Below are 24,484 nucleotides of genomic sequence, written 5' to 3'. Positions count from 1 at the left end.
TCTCTTCCTCTTACTTTTTTTTCACGTTTTTTTACGTTTTTCTCCTTTTCGCCTCTTTTCTGGGCGTATTATTCTTCTTTTTCTTCTTTTTTTTCGTCTAATGCATACCTGTCACGATGCCGGCTGGCAGGTAGTGGATCCTCTGTGCCAGAGAGGGATTGGCGTGGACCGTGCTAGAGGATCGGTTCTAAGTCACTACTGGTTTTCACCAGAGCCCGCCGCAAAGCGGGATGGTCTTGCTGCGGCGGTAGTGACCAGGTCGTATCCCCTAGCAACGGCTCAACCTCTCTGGCTGCTGAAGATAGGCGCGGTACAAGGGAGTAGACAGAAGCAAGGTCGGACGTAGCAGAAGGTCGGGGCAGGCAGCAAGGATCGTAGTCAGGGGCAACGGCAGAAGGTCTGGAATCACAGGCAAGGAACACACAAGGAACGCTTTCACTGGCACTAGGGCAACAAGATCCGGCGAGGGAGTGAAGGGGAAGTGAGGTGATATAGGGAAGTGCACAGGTGTAAACACTAATTGGAACCACTGCACCAATCAGCGGTGCAGTGGCCCTTTAAATCGCAAAGACCCGGCGCGCGCGCGCCCTAGGGAGCGGGGCCGCGCGCGCCGGGACAGAACTGACGGGGAGCGAGTAAGGTACGGGAGCCGGGGTGCGCATCGCGAGCGGGCGCTACCCGCATCGCGAATCGCATCCCGGCCGGAGGTGGTAACGCAGCGCCCCGGGTCCGTGGAACCGACCGGGGCGCTGCAGTGAGGGAAGTGTAGCGAGCGCTCCGGGGAGGAGCGGGGACCCGGAGCGCTCGGCGTAACAGTACCCCCCCCCTTGGGTCTCCCCCTCTTCTTGGGGCCTGAGAACCTGAGGATCAGACTTTTGTCCAGGATATTGTCCTCAGGTTCCCAGGACCTCTCTTCTGGACCACAACCCTCCCAATCCACTAAAAAAAAAGTTCTTCCCCTGACCTTTTTAGAGGCCAAAATCTCTTTGACAGAGAAGATGTCCGAGGAGCCGGAAACAGGAGTGGGAGGAACAGATTTAGGAGAAAAACGGTTGAGGATGAGAGGTTTAAGAAGAGAGACGTGAAAGGCATTAGGGATACGAAGAGAAGGAGGAAGAAGAAGTTTGTAAGAGACAGGATTAATTTGACACAAAACTTTAAAAGGACCAAGATAGCGTGGTCCCAACTTATAGCTCGGGACACGGAAACGGACATATTTAGCGGAGAGCCATACCTTGTCTCCAGGGGAAAAAATGGGAGGAGCTCTTCTTTTCTTATCTGCGAATCTCTTCATGCGAGAAGAAGCCTGTAAGAGAGAATTTTGGGTCTCTTTCCATATGGTGGAAAGATCACGAGAAATTTCATCCACAGCGGGCAGACCAGAGGGCAAGGGGGTAGGGAGGGGGGGAAGAGGGTGACGGCCGTACACCACGAAAAACGGAGATTTGGAGGAAGATTCAGAGATTCTGAAATTATACGAGAATTCGGCCCAAGGTAGAAGATCTGCCCAGTCATCCTGGCGGGAGGAAACAAAATGTCGTAAATAGTCACCCAAGATCTGGTTAATTCTCTCTACTTGTCCATTGGATTGAGGATGGTATGCAGAAGAAAAATTTAATTTAATCTTGAGTTGTTTACAGAGAGCCCTCCAGAATTTAGACACAAATTGGACGCCTCTATCCGAGACGATCTGTGTAGGCAACCCGTGAAGACGAAAAATGTGTACAAAAAATTGTTTAGCCAACTGAGGCGCTGAAGGAAGGCCAGGAAGAGGGATGAAATGTGCCATTTTGGAGAATCGATCAACGACCACCCAAATAACAGTGTTGCCATGGGATGGGGGTAAGTCAGTAATAAAATCCATACCAATCAGAGACCAAGGTTGTTCGGGGACAGGTAGAGGATGAAGAAAACCAGCGGGCTTCTGGCGAGGAGTCTTATCCCGGGCACAGATAGTGCAGGCTCGCACAAAGTCCACCACATCAGTCTCTAGAGTCGGCCACCAATAGAAGCGAGAGATGAGTTGCACAGATTTCTTGATGCCCGCATGACCTGCGAGATGGGAGGAGTGACCCCATTTGAGGATCCCAAGGCGTTGGCGTGGAGAAACAAAGGTCTTTCCTGGAGGAGTTTGCCTGATGGAGGCTGGAGAAGTGGAAATCAGGCAGTCAGGAGGAATGATGTGTTGAGGAGAGAGTTCAATTTCAGAGGCATCTGAGGAACGAGAGAGAGCATCGGCCCTAATGTTTTTATCAGCAGGCCGAAAGTGAATTTCAAAATTAAATCGGGCAAAGAACAGAGACCACCTGGCCTGACGAGGATTCAGCCGTTGGGCAGACTGGAGGTAGGAGAGGTTCTTGTGATCGGTGTAAATAATAACTGGAAATCTTGATCCCTCCAGCAGATGCCTCCATTCCTCAAGTGCTAATTTAATGGCTAGAAGCTCTCGATCCCCGATGGAGTAGTTCCTCTCCGCCGGAGAGAAGGTCCTGGAAAAAAAACCACAAGTAACAGCATGCCCGGAAGAGTTTTTTTGTAGAAGGACAGCTCCAGCTCCCACTGAGGAGGCATCAACCTCCAATAGGAAGGGTTTAGATGGGTCAGGTCTGGAGAGCACGGGAGCCGAAGAAAAGGCAGACTTGAGTCGTTTAAAGGCGTCTTCCGCTTGAGGAGGCCAGGACTTGGGATCGGCATTTTTTTTTGTTAAAGCCACAATAGGAGCCACAATGGTAGAAAAATGTGGAATAAATTGCCTGTAATAATTGGCGAACCCCAAAAAACGTTGGATGGCACGGAGTCCGGAGGGGCGTGGCCAATCTAAGACGGCAGAGAGTTTATCTGGGTCCATTTGTAGTCCCTGGCCAGAGACCAAGTATCCTAGAAAAGGAAGAGATTGGCATTCAAACAGACATTTCTCTATTTTGGCATAGAGTTGATTATCACGAAGTCTCTGAAGAACCATACGGACATGCTGGCGGTGTTCTTCTAGATTGGCAGAAAAAATCAGGATGTCGTCCAGATATACAACAACACAGGAGTATAGTAGATCACGAAAAATTTCATTAACAAAGTCTTGGAAGACGGCAGGGGCGTTGCATAGACCAAAGGGCATGACCAGATACTCAAAGTGTCCATCTCTGGTGTTAAATGCCGTTTTCCATTCATCCCCCTCTCTGATGCGGATGAGATTATAAGCACCTCTTAAGTCCAGTTTGGTAAAAATATGGGCACCTTGGAGACGATCAAAGAGTTCAGAGATGAGGGGTAGGGGGTAGCGGTTCTTAACCGTGATTTTATTAAGACCGCGGTAGTCAATGCAAGGACGTAGAGAGCCATCTTTTTTGGACACAAAGAAAAATCCGGCTCCGGCAGGAGAGGAGGATTTACGGATAAAGCCCTTTTTTAAATTTTCTTGGACGTATTCAGACATGGCAAGAGTCTCTGGGACGGACAGAGGATAGATTCTGCCCCGGGGTGGAGTAGTGCCCGGGAGGAGGTCAATGGGACAATCATAAGGCCTGTGAGGAGGTAGAGTCTCAGCTTGTTTTTTGCAAAAAACGTCCGCAAAGTCCATATAGGCCTTAGGGAGACCGGTTACATGAGGAAGCACAGGGACACGGCAAGGTTTACTGGGAACCGGTTTTAAGCAGTCCTTGGAACAAGAGGGCCCCCAACTCTTGATCTCCCCAGTGGACCAATCCAGGATTGGGGAATGGAGTTGAAGCCAGGGAAGTCCAAGAAGGATTTCAGAAGTGCAATTGGGGAGGACCAACAGTTCAATCCTCTCGTGATGAGATCCGATGCACATTAGAAGGGGCTCCGTGCGGAAACGTATAGTACAGTCCAATCTTTCATTGTTTACACAATTGATGTAGAGGGGTCTGGCGAGACTGGTCACCGGGATGTTGAACTTGTTGACGAGAGAGGCTAAGATGAAATTTCCTGCAGATCCAGAGTCCAAGAAGGCCACAGCAGAGAAGGAGAAGGCAGAGGCAGACATCCGCACAGGCACAGTAAGACGTGGAGAAGCAGAGTAGACATCAAGGACTGTCTCACCTTTGTGCGGAGTCAGCGTCTTTCCAGGCGGGGAGGACGGATAGGACAATCCTTCAGGAAGTGTTCGGTACTAGCACAGTACAGGCAGAGATTCTCCATGTCGGCGTCGTGTCCTCTCTTGGGGTGTCAGGCGAGACCGGTCGACCTGCATAGCCTCCACGGCGGGAGGCACAGGAACAGATTGCAGGGGACCAGAGGAGAGAGGAGCCGGGGAGAAGAAACGCCTCGTGCGAACAGAGTCCATATCCTGGCGGAGCTCCTGACGCCGTTCGGAAAAACGCATGTCAATGCGAGTGGCAAGATGGATGAGTTCATGTAGGTTAGCAGGGATTTCTCGTGCGGCCAGAACATCTTTAATGTTGCTGGATAGGCCTTTTTTAAAGGTCGCGCAGAGTGCCTCATTATTCCAGGATAATTCTGAAGCAAGGGTACGGAACTGTACGGCATACTCGCCAACGGAAGAATTACCCTGGACCAGGTTCAACAGGGCAGTCTCAGCAGAAGAGGCTCGGCAGGTTCCTCAAAGACACTTCGAATTTCCGAGAAGAAGGAGTGTACAGAGGCAGTGACGGGGTCATTGCGGTCCCAGAGCGGTGTGGCCCAAGCCAGGGCTTTTCCAGACAGCAGGCTGACTACGAAAGCCACCTTAGACCTTTCAGTGGGGAACTGGTCCGACATCATCTCCAAGTGTAATGAACATTGGGAAAGAAAGCCACGGCAAAACTTAGAGTCCCCATCAAATTTATCCGGCAAGGATAGTCGTATTCCAGAAGCGGCCACTCGCTGCGGAGGAGGTACAGGAGCTGGCGGAGGAGATGATTGCTGGAGCTGTGGTAGTAACTGTTGTAGCATAACAGTCAGTTGAGACAGCTGTTGGCCTTGTTGCGCAATCTGTTGTGACTGCTGGGCGACCCACCGTGGTGAGGTCAGCGACAACTGGCAGAGGAACTTCAGCGGGATCCATGGCCGGATCTACTGTCACGATGCCGGCTGGCAGGTAGTGGATCCTCTGTGCCAGAGAGGGATTGGCGTGGACCGTGCTAGAGGATCGGTTCTAAGTCACTACTGGTTTTCACCAGAGCCCGCCGCCAAAGCGGGATGGTCTTGCTGCGGCGGTAGTGACCAGGTCGTATCCCCTAGCAACGGCTCAACCTCTCTGGCTGCTGAAGATAGGCGCGGTACAAGGGAGTAGACAGAAGCAAGGTCGGACGTAGCAGAAGGTCGGGGCAGGCAGCAAGGATCGTAGTCAGGGGCAACGGCAGAAGGTCTGGAATCACAGGCAAGGAACACACAAGGAACGCTTTCACTGGCACTAGGGCAACAAGATCCGGCGAGGGAGTGAAGGGGAAGTGAGGTGATATAGGGAAGTGCACAGGTGTAAACACTAATTGGAACCACTGCACCAATCAGCGGTGCAGTGGCCCTTTAAATCGCAAAGACCCGGCGCGCGCGCGCCCTAGGGAGCGGGGCCCGCGCGCGCCGGGACAGAACTGACGGGGAGCGAGTAAGGTACGGGAGCCGGGGTGCGCATCGCGAGCGGGCGCTACCCGCATCGCGAATCGCATCCCGGCCGGAGGTGGTAACGCAGCGCCCCGGGTCCGTGGAACCGACCGGGGCGCTGCAGTGAGGGAAGTGTAGCGAGCGCTCCGGGGAGGAGCGGGGACCCGGAGCGCTCGGCGTAACAATACCCCATCAGTGCAGCAATGCTTATTCAATACCGCCAGCAGATGGAGACACTGGGGGATAATTTTCTAAGGATTTATACTGATTTTTCCTGTCTGAATTTGTCGCACAGAAAGTTGCAGGCCAAATATGTGTGACATTTCTGCGACTTTAGCTTCTAGAGCATTTTTACAACATTATACATAGGTGCTGAATACATAAAAAGCGACTGTTCAGCGACAGACAAGTCGCATCGGCTGAAAGTAGGCCAGAATGTCAGTCCATGTTGGAGCAGGTTTAGATACAGTCTAAAGTATAGATCTCAAAGTCTGTGCACAGAATTTAGCAAGGGCCTCGCACCTTCTGATGCATCAGGTAGGTGCACAATAGCATAGCCTAACCCTCTGTACTTTGGTCTATATTGATGCGGGACATAGACAGCCAGCTGATGACCAATCCATTAGTGCAATGGATGGCTGGAAGCATTTGTCTTTGCCTTTGCAATACCACAGAAGCAATGCATGGTCAATGTACAGCAATGACACACCTGTGTGAACAGCCAGGAGACCCCCCCCCCCCCCCCCATGTTATGTTACATAGTTACATAGTTAGTACGGTCGAAAAAAGACATATGTCCATCAAGTTCAACCAGGGAATTAAGGGGTAGGGGTGTGGCGCGATATTGGGGAAGGGATGAGATTTTATATTTCTTCATAAGCATTAATCTTATTTTGTCAATTAGGAACATTCAGCACCCACCCGCTATCAAGGCAGCTGCCTATCATGTCATGCCCTACCTGCACAGGTGTGCTGGCTACTCAAATGATCCAATTAAGGAGGCCATTTAGTCAGCAGCAGCAGAAGTCCTGTGCCTGGACGCTCCAACAGCGGCCAGACACAAGCAGAAGCAGCAGAAGCAGCAGCAGCAGCACCACCTTTTGTTTTTTGGCTGCAGCAGCAAGGCCCACAGGGCTGGCTAGCTGGCTAGCCAGCAAGCAGGTAGCAATGAAAGTAGGAATCTTTCTTTTTAACCCTGTAAGGGGGTGGTGCACTGTACCCGAAGATACTGCCATATCGGGTCAATGCATAGGGCGACGGAAGCAAGCTTCGAAATCGGCCCCCGTTCTCAAAAATCCATTTAATATATGGTCCCCAGATAGGGGACGTATCAGATATTAAACTGATAAGAACAGATACTACACTTGATCTTAGCCAAAAGGCCGAGAAGCGATAACCGTGAAAGGGGCGGGCCCAACAAGGTCCCCTTCATGGGCACTATCACTGCTTGCTGTCAGGGAGGCTGCCAGACAATTTTCCATGCACACTCTGGGCTGGGGGGCAGTCAACCACCAGTACACACAGCAGAACCTAAACCCATACCATTATTGCTAAGCAGCAAGACAGGGGCCCATTGCACTCCCACGGGGCCTTTTTAAATGCAATCCATAACCCGGATTTGCCAGGAACCCTTCTTACTCCTCCTACTTGCATGTGACACTGGGCTTAGGATCTGCATAGGAAACACACACACAAGCACACACCTACCTTTGTTGCCTGCAGATGCCTCCTTGGCTGTCCCCAAACGGTATCAAACCAACACCCACGGGAAGCTGTAAGCATAGAGGACATGCCTGCACCCCATTGGACTTACCTGTGTGGGTTAAATCCGGGTTATTTGACAACCTATGGCGGTGATGGTTCTGCTCAGGCAGAGCAGTGCTGATGCTCCTCATAAAGCTGTCGCTGCTGTGAAGGTTCTAGGTGACATCACAAATCCCTATGGTTACATACACAACAAAGCTGGGTTGTTGTTGTTTACACTCTGCAAGGCCTGTGGAAGTGAGTGACATCATAGCACTGTAGTTCTGAGGGTTCTAGATGGATGCAACAATCTCCTGTTGCTTCTATGAAGGCCATAATAGACGACATCACCAAACAGCTCCATAGTCACATACACAGCAAAGGAGAGATGTTGTTTACACCTAGTGATGTCAGTGGTATTGAGTGACATCACAGCACAGTGCTAAGGCTCCTGGGCCTGGACACAGCAGCGGCTGCAATATCTCAACGGAGAATACGTTTATATATATGTGTGTGTGTGCGCGTATATATATATATATATATATATATATATATATATTTCTCCGCCGAAATCACTTTTAAACCCATTTCCACCTTTTTTTCCCTTCTCTTCCTCTTACTTTTTTTTCACGTTTTTTTACGTTTTTCTCCTTTTCGCCTCTTTTCTGGGCGTATTATTCTTCTTTTTCTTCTTTTTTTTCGTCTAATGCATACCCCATCAGTGCAGCAATGCTTATTCAATACCGCCAGCAGATGGAGACACTGGGGGATAATTTTCTAAGGATTTATACTGATTTTTCCTGTCTGAATTTGTCGCACAGAAAGTTGCAGGCCAAATATGTGTGACATTTCTGCGACTTTAGCTTCTAGAGCATTTTTACAACATTATACATAGGTGCTGAATACATAAAAAGCGACTGTTCAGCGACAGACAAGTCGCATCGGCTGAAAGTAGGCCAGAATGTCAGTCCATGTTGGAGCAGGTTTAGATACAGTCTAAAGTATAGATCTCAAAGTCTGTGCACAGAATTTAGCAAGGGCCTCGCACCTTCTGATGCATCAGGTAGGTGCACAATAGCATAGCCTAACCCTCTGTACTTTGGTCTATATTGATGCGGGACATAGACAGCCAGCTGATGACCAATCCATTAGTGCAATGGATGGCTGGAAGCATTTGTCTTTGCCTTTGCAATACCACAGAAGCAATGCATGGTCAATGTACAGCAATGACACACCTGTGTGAACAGCCAGGAGACCCCCCCCCCCCCCCCCCCATGTTATGTTACATAGTTACATAGTTAGTACGGTCGAAAAAAGACATATGTCCATCAAGTTCAACCAGGGAATTAAGGGGTAGGGGTGTGGCGCGATATTGGGGAAGGGATGAGATTTTATATTTCTTCATAAGCATTAATCTTATTTTGTCAATTAGGAACATTCAGCACCCACCCGCTATCAAGGCAGCTGCCTATCATGTCATGCCCTACCTGCACAGGTGTGCTGGCTACTCAAATGATCCAATTAAGGAGGCCATTTAGTCAGCAGCAGCAGAAGTCCTGTGCCTGGACGCTCCAACAGCGGCCAGACACAAGCAGAAGCAGCAGAAGCAGCAGCAGCAGCACCACCTTTTGTTTTTTGGCTGCAGCAGCAAGGCCCACAGGGCTGGCTAGCTGGCTAGCCAGCAAGCAGGTAGCAATGAAAGTAGGAATCTTTCTTTTTAACCCTGTAAGGGGGTGGTGCACTGTACCCGAAGATACTGCCATATCGGGTCAATGCATAGGGCGACGGAAGCAAGCTTCGAAATCGGCCCCCGTTCTCAAAAATCCATTTAATATATGGTCCCCAGATAGGGGACGTATCAGATATTAAACTGATAAGAACAGATACTACACTTGATCTTAGCCAAAAGGCCGAGAAGCGATAACCGTGAAAGGGGCGGGCCCAACAAGGTCCCCTTCATGGGCACTATCACTGCTTGCTGTCAGGGAGGCTGCCAGACAATTTTCCATGCACACTCTGGGCTGGGGGGCAGTCAACCACCAGTACACACAGCAGAACCTAAACCCATACCATTATTGCTAAGCAGCAAGACAGGGGCCCATTGCACTCCCACGGGGCCTTTTTAAATGCAATCCATAACCCGGATTTGCCAGGAACCCTTCTTACTCCTCCTACTTGCATGTGACACTGGGCTTAGGATCTGCATAGGAAACACACACACAAGCACACACCTACCTTTGTTGCCTGCAGATGCCTCCTTGGCTGTCCCCAAACGGTATCAAACCAACACCCACGGGAAGCTGTAAGCATAGAGGACATGCCTGCACCCCATTGGACTTACCTGTGTGGGTTAAATCCGGGTTATTTGACAACCTATGGCGGTGATGGTTCTGCTCAGGCAGAGCAGTGCTGATGCTCCTCATAAAGCTGTCGCTGCTGTGAAGGTTCTAGGTGACATCACAAATCCCTATGGTTACATACACAACAAAGCTGGGTTGTTGTTGTTTACACTCTGCAAGGCCTGTGGAAGTGAGTGACATCATAGCACTGTAGTTCTGAGGGTTCTAGATGGATGCAACAATCTCCTGTTGCTTCTATGAAGGCCATAATAGACGACATCACCAAACAGCTCCATAGTCACATACACAGCAAAGGAGAGATGTTGTTTACACCTAGTGATGTCAGTGGTATTGAGTGACATCACAGCACAGTGCTAAGGCTCCTGGGCCTGGACACAGCAGCGGCTGCAATATCTCAACGGAGAATACGTTTATATATATGTGTGTGTGTGCGCGTATATATATATATATATATATATATATATATATTTCTCCGCCGAAATCACTTTTAAACCCATTTCCACCTTTTTTTCCCTTCTCTTCCTCTTACTTTTTTTTCACGTTTTTTTACGTTTTTCTCCTTTTCGCCTCTTTTCTGGGCGTATTATTCTTCTTTTTCTTCTTTTTTTTTCGTCTAATGCATACCCCATCAGTGCAGCAATGCTTATTCAATACCGCCAGCAGATGGAGACACTGGGGGATAATTTTCTAAGGATTTATACTGATTTTTCCTGTCTGAATTTGTCGCACAGAAAGTTGCAGGCCAAATATGTGTGACATTTCTGCGACTTTAGCTTCTAGAGCATTTTTACAACATTATACATAGGTGCTGAATACATAAAAAGCGACTGTTCAGCGACAGACAAGTCGCATCGGCTGAAAGTAGGCCAGAATGTCAGTCCATGTTGGAGCAGGTTTAGATACAGTCTAAAGTATAGATCTCAAAGTCTGTGCACAGAATTTAGCAAGGGCCTCGCACCTTCTGATGCATCAGGTAGGTGCACAATAGCATAGCCTAACCCTCTGTACTTTGGTCTATATTGATGCGGGACATAGACAGCCAGCTGATGACCAATCCATTAGTGCAATGGATGGCTGGAAGCATTTGTCTTTGCCTTTACAATACCACAGAAGCAATGCATGGTCAATGTACAGCAATGACACACCTGTGTGAACAGCCAGGAGACCCCCCCCCCCCCCCATGTTATGTTACATAGTTACATAGTTAGTACGGTCGAAAAAAGACATATGTCCATCAAGTTCAACCAGGGAATTAAGGGGTAGGGGTGTGGCGCGATATTGGGGAAGGGATGAGATTTTATATTTCTTCATAAGCATTAATCTTATTTTGTCAATTAGGAACATTCAGCACCCACCCGCTATCAAGGCAGCTGCCTATCATGTCATGCCCTACCTGCACAGGTGTGCTGGCTACTCAAATGATCCAATTAAGGAGGCCATTTAGTCAGCAGCAGCAGAAGTCCTGTGCCTGGACGCTCCAACAGCGGCCAGACACAAGCAGAAGCAGCAGAAGCAGCAGCAGCAGCACCACCTTTTGTTTTTTGGCTGCAGCAGCAAGGCCCACAGGGCTGGCTAGCTGGCTAGCCAGCAAGCAGGTAGCAATGAAAGTAGGAATCTTTCTTTTTAACCCTGTAAGGGGGTGGTGCACTGTACCCGAAGATACTGCCATATCGGGTCAATGCATAGGGCGACGGAAGCAAGCTTCGAAATCGGCCCCCGTTCTCAAAAATCCATTTAATATATGGTCCCCAGATAGGGGACGTATCAGATATTAAACTGATAAGAACAGATACTACACTTGATCTTAGCCAAAAGGCCGAGAAGCGATAACCGTGAAAGGGGCGGGCCCAACAAGGTCCCCTTCATGGGCACTATCACTGCTTGCTGTCAGGGAGGCTGCCAGACAATTTTCCATGCACACTCTGGGCTGGGGGGCAGTCAACCACTAGTACACACAGCAGAACCTAAACCCATACCATTATTGCTAAGCAGCAAGACAGGGGCCCATTGCACTCCCACGGGGCCTTTTTAAATGCAATCCATAACCCGGATTTGCCAGGAACCCTTCTTACTCCTCCTACTTGCATGTGACACTGGGCTTAGGATCTGCATAGGAAACACACACACAAGCACACACCTACCTTTGTTGCCTGCAGATGCCTCCTTGGCTGTCCCCAAACGGTATCAAACCAACACCCACGGGAAGCTGTAAGCATAGAGGACATGCCTGCACCCCATTGGACTTACCTGTGTGGGTTAAATCCGGGTTATTTGACAACCTATGGCGGTGATGGTTCTGCTCAGGCAGAGCAGTGCTGATGCTCCTCATAAAGCTGTCGCTGCTGTGAAGGTTCTAGGTGACATCACAAATCCCTATGGTTACATACACAACAAAGCTGGGTTGTTGTTGTTTACACTCTGCAAGGCCTGTGGAAGTGAGTGACATCATAGCACTGTAGTTCTGAGGGTTCTAGATGGATGCAACAATCTCCTGTTGCTTCTATGAAGGCCATAATAGACGACATCACCAAACAGCTCCATAGTCACATACACAGCAAAGGAGAGATGTTGTTTACACCTAGTGATGTCAGTGGTATTGAGTGACATCACAGCACAGTGCTAAGGCTCCTGGGCCTGGACACAGCAGCGGCTGCAATATCTCAACGGAGAATACGTTTATATATATGTGTGTGTGTGCGCGTATATATATATATATATATATATATATATATATATATATATATATTTCTCCGCCGAAATCACTTTTAAACCCATTTCCACCTTTTTTTCCCTTCTCTTCCTCTTACTTTTTTTTCACGTTTTTTTACGTTTTTCTCCTTTTCGCCTCTTTTCTGGGCGTATTATTCTTCTTTTTCTTCTTTTTTTTCGTCTAATGCATACCCCATCAGTGCAGCAATGCTTATTCAATACCGCCAGCAGATGGAGACACTGGGGGATAATTTTCTAAGGATTTATACTGATTTTTCCTGTCTGAATTTGTCGCACAGAAAGTTGCAGGCCAAATATGTGTGACATTTCTGCGACTTTAGCTTCTAGAGCATTTTTACAACATTATACATAGGTGCTGAATACATAAAAAGCGACTGTTCAGCGACAGACAAGTCGCATCGGCTGAAAGTAGGCCAGAATGTCAGTCCATGTTGGAGCAGGTTTAGATACAGTCTAAAGTATAGATCTCAAAGTCTGTGCACAGAATTTAGCAAGGGCCTCGCACCTTCTGATGCATCAGGTAGGTGCACAATAGCATAGCCTAACCCTCTGTACTTTGGTCTATATTGATGCGGGACATAGACAGCCAGCTGATGACCAATCCATTAGTGCAATGGATGGCTGGAAGCATTTGTCTTTGCCTTTGCAATACCACAGAAGCAATGCATGGTCAATGTACAGCAATGACACACCTGTGTGAACAGCCAGGAGACCCCCCCCCCCCCCCCCCATGTTATGTTACATAGTTACATAGTTAGTACGGTCGAAAAAAGACATATGTCCATCAAGTTCAACCAGGGAATTAAGGGGTAGGGGTGTGGCGCGATATTGGGGAAGGGATGAGATTTTATATTTCTTCATAAGCATTAATCTTATTTTGTCAATTAGGAACATTCAGCACCCACCCGCTATCAAGGCAGCTGCCTATCATGTCATGCCCTACCTGCACAGGTGTGCTGGCTACTCAAATGATCCAATTAAGGAGGCCATTTAGTCAGCAGCAGCAGAAGTCCTGTGCCTGGACGCTCCAACAGCGGCCAGACACAAGCAGAAGCAGCAGAAGCAGCAGCAGCAGCACCACCTTTTGTTTTTTGGCTGCAGCAGCAAGGCCCACAGGGCTGGCTAGCTGGCTAGCCAGCAAGCAGGTAGCAATGAAAGTAGGAATCTTTCTTTTTAACCCTGTAAGGGGGTGGTGCACTGTACCCGAAGATACTGCCATATCGGGTCAATGCATAGGGCGACGGAAGCAAGCTTCGAAATCGGCCCCCGTTCTCAAAAATCCATTTAATATATGGTCCCCAGATAGGGGACGTATCAGATATTAAACTGATAAGAACAGATACTACACTTGATCTTAGCCAAAAGGCCGAGAAGCGATAACCGTGAAAGGGGCGGGCCCAACAAGGTCCCCTTCATGGGCACTATCACTGCTTGCTGTCAGGGAGGCTGCCAGACAATTTTCCATGCACACTCTGGGCTGGGGGGCAGTCAACCACCAGTACACACAGCAGAACCTAAACCCATACCATTATTGCTAAGCAGCAAGACAGGGGCCCATTGCACTCCCACGGGGCCTTTTTAAATGCAATCCATAACCCGGATTTGCCAGGAACCCTTCTTACTCCTCCTACTTGCATGTGACACTGGGCTTAGGATCTGCATAGGAAACACACACACAAGCACACACCTACCTTTGTTGCCTGCAGATGCCTCCTTGGCTGTCCCCAAACGGTATCAAACCAACACCCACGGGAAGCTGTAAGCATAGAGGACATGCCTGCACCCCATTGGACTTACCTGTGTGGGTTAAATCCGGGTTATTTGACAACCTATGGCGGTGATGGTTCTGCTCAGGCAGAGCAGTGCTGATGCTCCTCATAAAGCTGTCGCTGCTGTGAAGGTTCTAGGTGACATCACAAATCCCTATGGTTACATACACAACAAAGCTGGGTTGTTGTTGTTTACACTCTGCAAGGCCTGTGGAAGTGAGTGACATCATAGCACTGTAGTTCTGAGGGTTCTAGATGGATGCAACAATCTCCTGTTGCTTCTATGAAGGCCATAATAGACGACATCACCAAACAGCTCCATAGTCACATACACAGCAAAGGAGAGATGTTGTTTACACCTAGTGATGTCAGTGGTATTGAGTGACATCACAGCACAGTGCTAAGGCTCCTGGGCCTGGACACAGCAGCGGCTGCAATATCTCAACGGAGAATACGTTTATATATATGTGTGTGTGTGCGCGTATATATATATATATATATATATATATATATATATATATATTTCTCCGCCGAAATCACTTTTAAACCCATTTCCACCTTTTTTTCCCTTCTCTTCCTCTTACTTTTTTTTCACGTTTTTTTACGTTTTTCTCCTTTTCGCCTCTTTTCTGGGCGTATTATTCTTCTTTTTCTTCTTTTTTTTTCGTCTAATGCATACCCCATCAGTGCAGCAATGCTTATTCAATACCGCCAGCAGATGGAGACACTGGGGGATAATTTTCTAAGGATTTATACTGATTTTTCCTGTCTGAATTTGTCGCACAGAAAGTTGCAGGCCAAATATGTGTGACATTTCTGCGACTTTAGCTTCTAGAGCATTTTTACAACATTATACATAGGTGCTGAATACATAAAAAGCGACTGTTCAGCGACAGACAAGTCGCATCGGCTGAAAGTAGGCCAGAATGTCAGTCCATGTTGGAGCAGGTTTAGATACAGTCTAAAGTATAGATCTCAAAGTCTGTGCACAGAATTTAGCAAGGGCCTCGCACCTTCTGATGCATCAGGTAGGTGCACAATAGCATAGCCTAACCCTCTGTACTTTGGTCTATATTGATGCGGGACATAGACAGCCAGCTGATGACCAATCCATTAGTGCAATGGATGGCTGGAAGCATTTGTCTTTGCCTTTACAATACCACAGAAGCAATGCATGGTCAATGTACAGCAATGACACACCTGTGTGAACAGCCAGGAGACCCCCCCCCCCCCCCCCATGTTATGTTACATAGTTACATAGTTAGTACGGTCGAAAAAAGACATATGTCCATCAAGTTCAACCAGGGAATTAAGGGGTAGGGGTGTGGCGCGATATTGGGGAAGGGATGAGATTTTATATTTCTTCATAAGCATTAATCTTATTTTGTCAATTAGGAACATTCAGCACCCACCCGCTATCAAGGCAGCTGCCTATCATGTCATGCCCTACCTGCACAGGTGTGCTGGCTACTCAAATGATCCAATTAAGGAGGCCATTTAGTCAGCAGCAGCAGAAGTCCTGTGCCTGGACGCTCCAACAGCGGCCAGACACAAGCAGAAGCAGCAGAAGCAGCAGCAGCAGCACCACCTTTTGTTTTTTGGCTGCAGCAGCAAGGCCCACAGGGCTGGCTAGCTGGCTAGCCAGCAAGCAGGTAGCAATGAAAGTAGGAATCTTTCTTTTTAACCCTGTAAGGGGGTGGTGCACTGTACCCGAAGATACTGCCATATCGGGTCAATGCATAGGGCGACGGAAGCAAGCTTCGAAATCGGCCCCCGTTCTCAAAAATCCATTTAATATATGGTCCCCAGATAGGGGACGTATCAGATATTAAACTGATAAGAACAGATACTACACTTGATCTTAGCCAAAAGGCCGAGAAGCGATAACCGTGAAAGGGGCGGGCCCAACAAGGTCCCCTTCATGGGCACTATCACTGCTTGCTGTCAGGGAGGCTGCCAGACAATTTTCCATGCACACTCTGGGCTGGGGGGCAGTCAACCACCAGTACACACAGCAGAACCTAAACCCATACCATTATTGCTAAGCAGCAAGACAGGGGCCCATTGCACTCCCACGGGGCCTTTTTAAATGCAATCCATAACCCGGATTTGCCAGGAACCCTTCTTACTCCTCCTACTTGCATGTGACACTGGGCTTAGGATCTGCATAGGAAACACACACACAAGCACACACCTACCTTTGTTGCCTGCAGATGCCTCCTTGGCTGTCCCCAAACGGTATCAAACCAACACCCACGGGAAGCTGTAAGCATAGAGGACATGCCTGCACCCCATTGGACTTACCTGTGTGGGTTAAATCCGGGTTATTTGACAACCTATGGCGGTGATGGTTCTGCTCAGGCAGAGCAGTGCTGATGCTCCTCATAAAGCTGTCGCTGCTGTGAAGGTTCTAGGTGACATCACAAATCCCTATGGTTACATACACAACAAAGCTGGGTTGTTGTTGTTTACACTCTGCAAGGCCTGTGGAAGTGAGTGACATCATAGCACTGTAGTTCTGAGGGTTCTAGATGGATGCAACAATCTCCTGTTGCTTCTATGAAGGCCATAATAGACGACATCACCAAACAGCTCCATAGTCACATACACAGCAAAGGAGAGATGTTGTTTACACCTAGTGATGTCAGTGGTATTGAGTGACATCACAGCACAGTGCTAAGGCTCCTGGGCCTGGACACAGCAGCGGCTGCAATATCTCAACGGAGAATACGTTTATATATATGTGTGTGTGTGCGCGTATATATATATATATATATATATATATATATATATATATATATATTTCTCCGCCGAAATCACTTTTAAACCCATTTCCACCTTTTTTTCCCTTCTCTTCCTCTTACTTTTTTTTCACGTTTTTTTACGTTTTTCTCCTTTTCGCCTCTTTTCTGGGCGTATTATTCTTCTTTTTCTTCTTTTTTTTCGTCTAATGCATACCCCATCAGTGCAGCAATGCTTATTCAATACCGCCAGCAGATGGAGACACTGGGGGATAATTTTCTAAGGATTTATACTGATTTTTCCTGTCTGAATTTGTCGCACAGAAAGTTGCAGGCCAAATATGTGTGACATTTCTGCGACTTTAGCTTCTAGAGCATTTTTACAACATTATACATAGGTGCTGAATACATAAAAAGCGACTGTTCAGCGACAGACAAGTCGCATCGGCTGAAAGTAGGCCAGAATGTCAGTCCATGTTGGAGCAGGTTTAGATACAGTCTAAAGTATAGATCTCAAAGTCTGTGCACAGAATTTAGCAAGGGCCTCGCACCTTCTGATGCATCAGGTAGGTGCACAATAGCATAGCCTAACCCTCTGTACTTTGGTCTATATTGATGCGGGACATAGACAGCCAGCTGATGACCAATCCATTAGTGCAATGGATGGCTGGAAGCATTTGTCTTTGCCTTTGCAATACCACAGAAGCAATGCATGGTCAATGTACAGCAATGACACACCTGTGTGAACAGCCAGGAGACCCCCCCCCCCCCCCCCCCCATGTTATGTTACATAGTTACATAGTTAGTACGGTCGAAAAAAGACATATGTCCATCAAGTTCAACCAGGGAATTAAGGGGTAGGGGTGTGGCGCGATATTGGGGAAGGGATGAGATTTTATATTTCTTCATAAGCATTAATCTTATTTTGTCAATTAGGAACATTCAGCACCCACCCGCTATCAAGGCAGCTGCCTATCATGTCATGCCCTACCTGCACAGGTGTGCTGGCTACTCAAATGATCCAATTAAGGAGGCCATTTAGTCAGCAGCAGCAGAAGTCCTGTGCCTGGACGCTCCAACAGCGGCCAGACACAAGCAGAAGCAGCAGAAGCAGCAGCAGCAGCACCACCTTTTGTTTTTTGGCTGCAGCAGCAAGGCCCACAGGGCTGGCTAGCTGGCTAGCCAGCAAGCAGGTAGCAATGAAAGTAGGAATCTTTCTTTTTAACCCTGTAAGGGGGTGGTGCACTGTACCCGAAGATACTGCCATATCGGGTCAATGCATAGGGCGACGGAAGCAAGCTTCGAAATCGGCCCCCGTTCTCAAAAATCCATTTAATATATGGTCCCCAGATAGGGGACGTATCAGATATTAAACTGATAAGAACAGATACTACACTTGATCTTAGCCAAAAGGCCGAGAAGCGATAACCGTGAAAGGGGCGGGCCCAACAAGGTCCCCTTCATGGGCACTATCACTGCTTGCTGTCAGGGAGGCTGCCAGACAATTTTCCATGCACACTCTGGGCTGGGGGGCAGTCAACCACCAGTACACACAGCAGAACCTAAACCCATACCATTATTGCTAAGCAGCAAGACAGGGGCCCATTGCACTCCCACGGGGCCTTTTTAAATGCAATCCATAACCCGGATTTGCCAGGAACCCTTCTTACTCCTCCTACTTGCATGTGACACTGGGCTTAGGATCTGCATAGGAAACACACACACAAGCACACACCTACCTTTGTTGCCTGCAGATGCCTCCTTGGCTGTCCCCAAACGGTATCAAACCAACACCCACGGGAAGCTGTAAGCATAGAGGACATGCCTGCACCCCATTGGACTTACCTGTGTGGGTTAAATCCGGGTTATTTGACAACCTATGGCGGTGATGGTTCTGCTCAGGCAGAGCAGTGCTGATGCTCCTCATAAAGCTGTCGCTGCTGTGAAGGTTCTAGGTGACATCACAAATCCCTATGGTTACATACACAACAAAGCTGGGTTGTTGTTGTTTACACTCTGCAAGGCCTGTGGAAGTGAGTGACATCATAGCACTGTAGTTCTGAGGGTTCTAGATGGATGCAACAATCTCCTGTTGCTTCTATGAAGGCCATAATAGACGACATCACCAAACAGCTCCATAGTCACATACACAGCAAAGGAGAGATGTTGTTTACACCTAGTGATGTCAGTGGTATTGAGTGACATCACAGCACAGTGCTAAGGCTCCTGGGCCTGGACACAGCAGCGGCTGCAATATCTCAACGGAGAATACGTTTATATATATGTGTGTGTGTGCGCGTATATATATATATATATATATATATATATATATATATATATATATATTCTCCGCCGAAATCACTTTTAAACCCATTTCCACCTTTTTTTCCCTTCTCTTCCTCTTACTTTTTTTTCACGTTTTTTTACGTTTTTCTCCTTTTCGCCTCTTTTCTGGGCGTATTATTCTTCTTTTTCTTCTTTTTTTTCGTCTAATGCATACCCCATCAGTGCAGCAATGCTTATTCAATACCGCCAGCAGATGGAGACACTGGGGGATAATTTTCTAAGGATTTATACTGATTTTTCCTGTCTGAATTTGTCGCACAGAAAGTTGCAGGCCAAATATGTGTGACATTTCTGCGACTTTAGCTTCTAGAGCATTTTTACAACATTATACATAGGTGCTGAATACATAAAAAGCGACTGTTCAGCGACAGACAAGTCGCATCGGCTGAAAGTAGGCCAGAATGTCAGTCCATGTTGGAGCAGGTTTAGATACAGTCTAAAGTATAGATCTCAAAGTCTGTGCACAGAATTTAGCAAGGGCCTCGCACCTTCTGATGCATCAGGTAGGTGCACAATAGCATAGCCTAACCCTCTGTACTTTGGTCTATATTGATGCGGGACATAGACAGCCAGCTGATGACCAATCCATTAGTGCAATGGATGGCTGGAAGCATTTGTCTTTGCCTTTGCAATACCACAGAAGCAATGCATGGTCAATGTACAGCAATGACACACCTGTGTGAACAGCCAGGAGACCCCCCCCCCCATGTTATGTTACATAGTTACATAGTTAGTACGGTCGAAAAAAGACATATGTCCATCAAGTTCAACCAGGGAATTAAGGGGTAGGGGTGTGGCGCGATATTGGGGAAGGGATGAGATTTTATATTTCTTCATAAGCATTAATCTTATTTTGTCAATTAGGAACATTCAGCACCCACCCGCTATCAAGGCAGCTGCCTATCATGTCATGCCCTACCTGCACAGGTGTGCTGGCTACTCAAATGATCCAATTAAGGAGGCCATTTAGTCAGCAGCAGCAGAAGTCCTGTGCCTGGACGCTCCAACAGCGGCCAGACACAAGCAGAAGCAGCAGAAGCAGCAGCAGCAGCACCACCTTTTGTTTTTTGGCTGCAGCAGCAAGGCCCACAGGGCTGGCTAGCTGGCTAGCCAGCAAGCAGGTAGCAATGAAAGTAGGAATCTTTCTTTTTAACCCTGTAAGGGGGTGGTGCACTGTACCCGAAGATACTGCCATATCGGGTCAATGCATAGGGCGACGGAAGCAAGCTTCGAAATCGGCCCCCGTTCTCAAAAATCCATTTAATATATGGTCCCCAGATAGGGGACGTATCAGATATTAAACTGATAAGAACAGATACTACACTTGATCTTAGCCAAAAGGCCGAGAAGCGATAACCGTGAAAGGGGCGGGCCCAACAAGGTCCCCTTCATGGGCACTATCACTGCTTGCTGTCAGGGAGGCTGCCAGACAATTTTCCATGCACACTCTGGGCTGGGGGGCAGTCAACCACCAGTACACACAGCAGAACCTAAACCCATACCATTATTGCTAAGCAGCAAGACAGGGGCCCATTGCACTCCCACGGGGCCTTTTTAAATGCAATCCATAACCCGGATTTGCCAGGAACCCTTCTTACTCCTCCTACTTGCATGTGACACTGGGCTTAGGATCTGCATAGGAAACACACACACAAGCACACACCTACCTTTGTTGCCTGCAGATGCCTCCTTGGCTGTCCCCAAACGGTATCAAACCAACACCCACGGGAAGCTGTAAGCATAGAGGACATGCCTGCACCCCATTGGACTTACCTGTGTGGGTTAAATCCGGGTTATTTGACAACCTATGGCGGTGATGGTTCTGCTCAGGCAGAGCAGTGCTGATGCTCCTCATAAAGCTGTCGCTGCTGTGAAGGTTCTAGGTGACATCACAAATCCCTATGGTTACATACACAACAAAGCTGGGTTGTTGTTGTTTACACTCTGCAAGGCCTGTGGAAGTGAGTGACATCATAGCACTGTAGTTCTGAGGGTTCTAGATGGATGCAACAATCTCCTGTTGCTTCTATGAAGGCCATAATAGACGACATCACCAAACAGCTCCATAGTCACATACACAGCAAAGGAGAGATGTTGTTTACACCTAGTGATGTCAGTGGTATTGAGTGACATCACAGCACAGTGCTAAGGCTCCTGGGCCTGGACACAGCAGCGGCTGCAATATCTCAACGGAGAATACGTTTATATATATGTGTGTGTGTGCGCGTATATATATATATATATATATATATATATATATATATATATATATTTCTCCGCCGAAATCACTTTTAAACCCATTTCCACCTTTTTTTCCCTTCTCTTCCTCTTACTTTTTTTTCACGTTTTTTTACGTTTTTCTCCTTTTCGCCTCTTTTCTGGGCGTATTATTCTTCTTTTTCTTCTTTTTTTTCGTCTAATGCATACCCCATCAGTGCAGCAATGCTTATTCAATACCGCCAGCAGATGGAGACACTGGGGGATAATTTTCTAAGGATTTATACTGATTTTTCCTGTCTGAATTTGTCGCACAGAAAGTTGCAGGCCAAATATGTGTGACATTTCTGCGACTTTAGCTTCTAGAGCATTTTTACAACATTATACATAGGTGCTGAATACATAAAAAGCGACTGTTCAGCGACAGACAAGTCGCATCGGCTGAAAGTAGGCCAGAATGTCAGTCCATGTTGGAGCAGGTTTAGATACAGTCTAAAGTATAGATCTCAAAGTCTGTGCACAGAATTTAGCAAGGGCCTCGCACCTTCTGATGCATCAGGTAGGTGCACAATAGCATAGCCTAACCCTCTGTACTTTGGTCTATATTGATGCGGGACATAGACAGCCAGCTGATGACCAATCCATTAGTGCAATGGATGGCTGGAAGCATTTGTCTTTGCCTTTGCAATACCACAGAAGCAATGCATGGTCAATGTACAGCAATGACACACCTGTGTGAACAGCCAGGAGACCCCCCCCCCCCCCCCATGTTATGTTACATAGTTACATAGTTAGTACGGTCGAAAAAAGACATATGTCCATCAAGTTCAACCAGGGAATTAAGGGGTAGGGGTGTGGCGCGATATTGGGGAAGGGCTGAGATTTTATATTTCTTCATAAGCATTAATCTTATTTTGTCAATTAGGAACATTCAGCACCCACCCGCTATCAAGGCAGCTGCCTATCATGTCATGCCCTACCTGCACAGGTGTGCTGGCTACTCAAATGATCCAATTAAGGAGGCCATTTAGTCAGCAGCAGCAGAAGTCCTGTGCCTGGACGCTCCAACAGCGGCCAGACACAAGCAGAAGCAGCAGAAGCAGCAGCAGCAGCACCACCTTTTGTTTTTTGGCTGCAGCAGCAAGGCCCACAGGGCTGGCTAGCTGGCTAGCCAGCAAGCAGGTAGCAATGAAAGTAGGAATCTTTCTTTTTAACCCTGTAAGGGGGTGGTGCACTGTACCCGAAGATACTGCCATATCGGGTCAATGCATAGGGCGACGGAAGCAAGCTTCGAAATCGGCCCCCGTTCTCAAAAATCCATTTAATATATGGTCCCCAGATAGGGGACGTATCAGATATTAAACTGATAAGAACAGATACTACACTTGATCTTAGCCAAAAGGCCGAGAAGCGATAACCGTGAAAGGGGCGGGCCCAACAAGGTCCCCTTCATGGGCACTATCACTGCTTGCTGTCAGGGAGGCTGCCAGACAATTTTCCATGCACACTCTGGGCTGGGGGGCAGTCAACCACCAGTACACACAGCAGAACCTAAACCCATACCATTATTGCTAAGCAGCAAGACAGGGGCCCATTGCACTCCCACGGGGCCTTTTTAAATGCAATCCATAACCCGGATTTGCCAGGAACCCTTCTTACTCCTCCTACTTGCATGTGACACTGGGCTTAGGATCTGCATAGGAAACACACACACAAGCACACACCTACCTTTGTTGCCTGCAGATGCCTCCTTGGCTGTCCCCAAACGGTATCAAACCAACACCCACGGGAAGCTGTAAGCATAGAGGACATGCCTGCACCCCATTGGACTTACCTGTGTGGGTTAAATCCGGGTTATTTGACAACCTATGGCGGTGATGGTTCTGCTCAGGCAGAGCAGTGCTGATGCTCCTCATAAAGCTGTCGCTGCTGTGAAGGTTCTAGGTGACATCACAAATCCCTATGGTTACATACACAACAAAGCTGGGTTGTTGTTGTTTACACTCTGCAAGGCCTGTGGAAGTGAGTGACATCATAGCACTGTAGTTCTGAGGGTTCTAGATGGATGCAACAATCTCCTGTTGCTTCTATGAAGGCCATAATAGACGACATCACCAAACAGCTCCATAGTCACATACACAGCAAAGGAGAGATGTTGTTTACACCTAGTGATGTCAGTGGTATTGAGTGACATCACAGCACAGTGCTAAGGCTCCTGGGCCTGGACACAGCAGCGGCTGCAATATCTCAACGGAGAATACGTTTATATATATGTGTGTGTGTGCGCGTATATATATATATATATATATATATATATATATATATTTCTCCGCCGAAATCACTTTTAAACCCATTTCCACCTTTTTTTCCCTTCTCTTCCTCTTACTTTTTTTTCACGTTTTTTTACGTTTTTCTCCTTTTCGCCTCTTTTCTGGGCGTATTATTCTTCTTTTTCTTCTTTTTTTTCGTCTAATGCATACCCCATCAGTGCAGCAATGCTTATTCAATACCGCCAGCAGATGGAGACACTGGGGGATAATTTTCTAAGGATTTATACTGATTTTTCCTGTCTGAATTTGTCGCACAGAAAGTTGCAGGCCAAATATGTGTGACATTTCTGCGACTTTAGCTTCTAGAGCATTTTTACAACATTATACATAGGTGCTGAATACATAAAAAGCGACTGTTCAGCGACAGACAAGTCGCATCGGCTGAAAGTAGGCCAGAATGTCAGTCCATGTTGGAGCAGGTTTAGATACAGTCTAAAGTATAGATCTCAAAGTCTGTGCACAGAATTTAGCAAGGGCCTCGCACCTTCTGATGCATCAGGTAGGTGCACAATAGCATAGCCTAACCCTCTGTACTTTGGTCTATATTGATGCGGGACATAGACAGCCAGCTGATGACCAATCCATTAGTGCAATGGATGGCTGGAAGCATTTGTCTTTGCCTTTGCAATACCACAGAAGCAATGCATGGTCAATGTACAGCAATGACACACCTGTGTGAACAGCCAGGAGAC

The 24,484-nt window shown here is 47.6% G+C and overlaps 8 non-coding genes across 8 annotated transcripts; all 8 read right to left on the bottom strand.

Annotated features, from left to right (window-relative positions):
* Positions 1–6,759: 6,759 nt before the first annotated feature.
* On the bottom strand, positions 6,760–6,950 carry LOC130324107 (U2 spliceosomal RNA). The gene has a single exon (XR_008869232.1). It is a non-coding gene; the product is annotated as a U2 spliceosomal RNA (small nuclear RNA).
* A 2,080-nt stretch (positions 6,951–9,030) lies between these two features.
* On the bottom strand, positions 9,031–9,221 carry LOC130324106 (U2 spliceosomal RNA). Its single transcript, XR_008869231.1, has one exon. It is a non-coding gene; the product is annotated as a U2 spliceosomal RNA (small nuclear RNA).
* A 2,075-nt stretch (positions 9,222–11,296) lies between these two features.
* Positions 11,297–11,487, bottom strand: LOC130324105 (U2 spliceosomal RNA). The gene has a single exon (XR_008869230.1). It is a non-coding gene; the product is annotated as a U2 spliceosomal RNA (small nuclear RNA).
* Positions 11,488–13,576: 2,089 nt separating this feature from the next.
* On the bottom strand, positions 13,577–13,767 carry LOC130324116 (U2 spliceosomal RNA). Its single transcript, XR_008869239.1, has one exon. It is a non-coding gene; the product is annotated as a U2 spliceosomal RNA (small nuclear RNA).
* Positions 13,768–15,852: 2,085 nt separating this feature from the next.
* Positions 15,853–16,043, bottom strand: LOC130324115 (U2 spliceosomal RNA). Its single transcript, XR_008869238.1, has one exon. It is a non-coding gene; the product is annotated as a U2 spliceosomal RNA (small nuclear RNA).
* Positions 16,044–18,134: 2,091 nt separating this feature from the next.
* On the bottom strand, positions 18,135–18,325 carry LOC130324114 (U2 spliceosomal RNA). Its single transcript, XR_008869237.1, has one exon. It is a non-coding gene; the product is annotated as a U2 spliceosomal RNA (small nuclear RNA).
* Positions 18,326–20,408: 2,083 nt separating this feature from the next.
* On the bottom strand, positions 20,409–20,599 carry LOC130324113 (U2 spliceosomal RNA). The gene has a single exon (XR_008869236.1). It is a non-coding gene; the product is annotated as a U2 spliceosomal RNA (small nuclear RNA).
* A 2,087-nt stretch (positions 20,600–22,686) lies between these two features.
* LOC130324104 (U2 spliceosomal RNA) lies at positions 22,687–22,877 on the bottom strand. The gene has a single exon (XR_008869229.1). It is a non-coding gene; the product is annotated as a U2 spliceosomal RNA (small nuclear RNA).
* Between the last annotated feature and the right edge of the window lie 1,607 nt (positions 22,878–24,484).

The sequence above is a fragment of the Hyla sarda genome, unplaced genomic scaffold (assembly GCF_029499605.1).
Source record: "Hyla sarda isolate aHylSar1 unplaced genomic scaffold, aHylSar1.hap1 scaffold_2592, whole genome shotgun sequence".
Classification (NCBI taxonomy): Eukaryota; Metazoa; Chordata; class Amphibia; order Anura; family Hylidae; genus Hyla; species Hyla sarda.
The sequence above is the reverse complement of the archived record's forward strand: the minus strand, read 5'-3'. Positions and strand labels throughout refer to the sequence as shown.